Genomic DNA, 3,774 nt, shown 5'->3' on the forward strand with positions numbered 1-3,774 from the left:
TGTCTCCTGGGAACCACCTGACAGAGTTACAGTTGAGATGGTAAAAGTGTAACTCGCAGGGACAGGAAGATGGCATGTCTTTCCTGTAAACAATGTCAATTTTTGTTTTGTTTTGTTTTTGTTTTTTGTTTTTTTTGAAATAGGATTTCTTGGTGTAGCACTGGCTTTGTAGACCAGGCTGGCCCTGAAATCACAGAGGTCTCCCAAGTGCTGGGATTAAAGGCGTGCACCTCCACTCCCTGGAAAGTTTGTTGTTTTCTTTAAGATTCTCAGGCAAGGCCTCAGGAGAGGAATGCAGAACTATACAATGCGGTTACAGAATCAGCTCTTAGGCCTATATGTAAAGGAATATTCTTTTATTGTAGCATCTTGCTACCAACGTTTCCATTTCTGCGAATTTTTGCTTCTTAGCCGGTGAGAGGCTTTGATCGTGCTCCAAGGTGAGGGTCTCCTTTACCTTCCCACATCCCCAAAATGCTCCAGGTGATTTTTTTTATCTTCAGTATAGTAAGCAAATCATAGATTTGTTACTTCATCATGCATGGTATTATTGCAACACATTAATTTTTTAAGAAAACCATATTTATATTTAACATAAAATTCTGTTAATAGATTACAGTCTGGTGCTATGAAATTATAGTTGTGTTTGTTATATGGCAATATCAGGTATGTAAGAATGAAAAAGCATTTCTCAGGTCTGGTTGAGATTTTAGGCTGGGTAGCTAGGATCCAAAAATGCAACAACCTTAAAGCCAATGAAGTTACCTCAAAGAAAGTAGTTTACAGTTTCTTGATTTTAATAGTAGAATAATTAAATTCATGGCCACAGAGGGGGAGTTTTAGGAGAAAAGTATTTATTGTAGAGGTCTTAAGAATGAGGAAGAAGGCAGGGCTTTAGTATAGTAGTAGTTGTCACTAGGAGAGGGATACCACTCAGATTCCTTGTGCTATATAGTATTTACTGAATGGATAAATGGGTGACATGATTTATTCTGTCCAGTTTCTAGTCCAGGTGTCCAGGTGTAGAGAAGTTTCTGTCATCCTGACAACCTTTCTGTAAATAGGTATTCCTAAGGGAAAAGAGATGAGGACAAACCAGTCTGCTCCCTGGCATCCCTTTCCTCTGTCCAAGGACTGTATTGGTTTAGCTGTCCTGGGTTTCTTTGGCAAGGACAAAGCTAACAAAAAACAAAGGATGTTTCTGGCTTTCAGTCCGTAAAGAAATTGGTCATTTCTTGGAAACTTTCCCTAAAACTGCCTTCCCAATCCCTATATCCTGTTCTTATTACTTTAACAAATTTTATATTTAGCAATCAAGACAACAGGCTGCTATTTATCTTACTAAAAGTAACCCGAAAATCTGTTTGATCTTTCTGTCATCAGGTATATTGAGTAGGGAGTATCTCCTATAAAAGATGCCTTTTTATTAGTTTTAGAAACAAAAAATTATTTGTTTTAAAATTTTAAAAGGTGCTTTATAAAGTCTATTGTTATAAAATTAATGTTTATTTTGAGAATATACATTGTTTACTGCTAATGAATTTTTATTCTTTGAACTTATCATACTTTGAAGATTTTACTTAATGGTGTTATTTTTATCTAATCAATATTGTCATCCCATATGGGATGCAATACAATTTCCTTTATGTGAAGGTCTAGACTTATATGCCGACTTTGAGAACAGCCAAGTAATTTTCTACATTATCATTCACAAATAAGTATGCTAGAACTGGGACAGCTGACACATACAAGCCTAAATATTTATTCAAATAGCACCTAAAGCTCCTGATGTTTCATGATTCATCCACATCTTCTGAAGGCCCAAGGCATTGGCATATCACTAGATGCCTGAGAAACTAAACTCATAAGAGGACACTGGTTGCTTTGATGTTACAAGCTTCAGATGAGAACGCAATAAAGCTCTGTGTTCATAGACATCCAAGGACAAAATATGGAAATGAATATATATGGGCTCTGATGGTCCCTGACACTTAGTCATTTTTCTCTGATGCAAATAAGAAAAGCACAGCACAGAGGAAAGTAGTAGAATTCAATTTTCATAATAATTTCTGTATTATTGAGAAAAATGTAAAGGCCCTTTGAAGGAAGGAAGGCAGAGGTTTCTTTAAAGTAAATGCAAAATATGCTAATTCAGTGGCTGGAAAGTCAAGTGCTAGTACAGGCGGACAAATGATTGCTTAAATTTCTCATGTGACAGTAGGAGACAAAGATGGGAAATTTTCCACACAGTAAACAGTTAAACTTTCAAAGTCCAGTAAAAATCTGTCCTAGCGCCTTAGCAGCTCTCATCCCAACACTCACTTTTCTTTCTTCTTAGTCTTTTTATTTTTGAGAGTACTTTATTGTCTGTATTCAATAACATTCAATACCATATTAGTTAATCTCTATATTTTTAATTCTGGATTTATTTGCCTGTCCTGTATTTTTTTTTTAATTTATTTATGTGTTCATTCGTTTGGCACAATCGGAGTACATTAACACTGTGGCTTCATTTTAGTGACTAAATGTATTACCACTCAAAATCACAGTCTTATGTAGATGCCTTCTAGTCTATTATACTTCATTGTGTCAAACAAATACAATATACAATATATTTGAGCAAATTAATTATACTAAGTCTGAGGATTGTTGGGTAAAAAAGCTGAAATGATAGTGTTCTAGAATCGTTCAAACCTAATGTGAAATGTTAGAAACCTTGACGATGTTACATAACTAAATAAAGACATTAACGTTGGCAAAGAGATTGGATAATAATAGTTTTAAAAAAATCAAGGAGACAGAGTTGTGTGAGTAGTAAATGTTTAGCTACTCTTCTTAGCCTATGCATTTTATGTTGATAATTTTTCTCTACTCCAACCAGGTTGCTTTGTCTCACAAGATATGGATATTGCTCTACTTTAAAGATACTTTCCAGCAGAGGGAGTATAGATCACTGGCAGAACACGTGTCTAGTATGTATGAAACCACAGGTTCAGTTCTTAGTACAATGAATAACAGATGAACATGTATTTATGTTCATATGTATGTATAAATTCATATTCAACATACACTTATGAACATATTTTTCAGCATTTTATACTTTCTCTAGTCACAGTGGAGAAAGGAGGATTAAAGCTAGGACAACTGAAGGAACCAGTGCCACAGAGTCTTTTACCCAGGAATAAATGTGTTCTTGGAACTAGTTAATGTTAAATGTTACTTCAGTAGTAACTGAAATGGTTAATCATTTGAAAGATAGAGTCAAGACTACTGAGTAACTATGCAGTGTTCACATGTTATTTCTTTTTTTTTAATTCTCAGAACAGCTTCCTAATGTAGAAAGCATTATCTCATTTCACATGTGAAACTAAACTTCCATACCTAGTTCGACAGATGTGTTCAAAGGTCTCCTAGATCATTGCTTTCTTTTAGTATTTTAATACAAGTAACCAATGTTGATGTTTAATATACATTTACTGAAGCATTATGTCATGAGTTATAGAGAAATTTCTTTACTCCTAGAAATGAAGTAAACTAATTTGAAAATAGTGTTTGAAATTTACTGTCTGGAGTGATAAATTCAGTCACTGTCCCTTCTGGCAGTAGATCCGTGATGGACTGAATGATTTCCGGTGGCTCTGCAGATGCTCTGAATAATGTAAGCATGAAGTTGTAGGCAGTGGTCCATATAATTGCAGTTCTTATATTTCATAAGTAAAGATTTTTTTCTCAGTGCTCCTATGGCATATTCATACCTATAACTGTGTACATTTT

The sequence above is a fragment of the Microtus ochrogaster genome, linkage group LG5, assembly GCF_000317375.1.
Source record: "Microtus ochrogaster isolate Prairie Vole_2 linkage group LG5, MicOch1.0, whole genome shotgun sequence".
NCBI classification, from domain to species: domain Eukaryota; kingdom Metazoa; phylum Chordata; class Mammalia; order Rodentia; family Cricetidae; genus Microtus; species Microtus ochrogaster.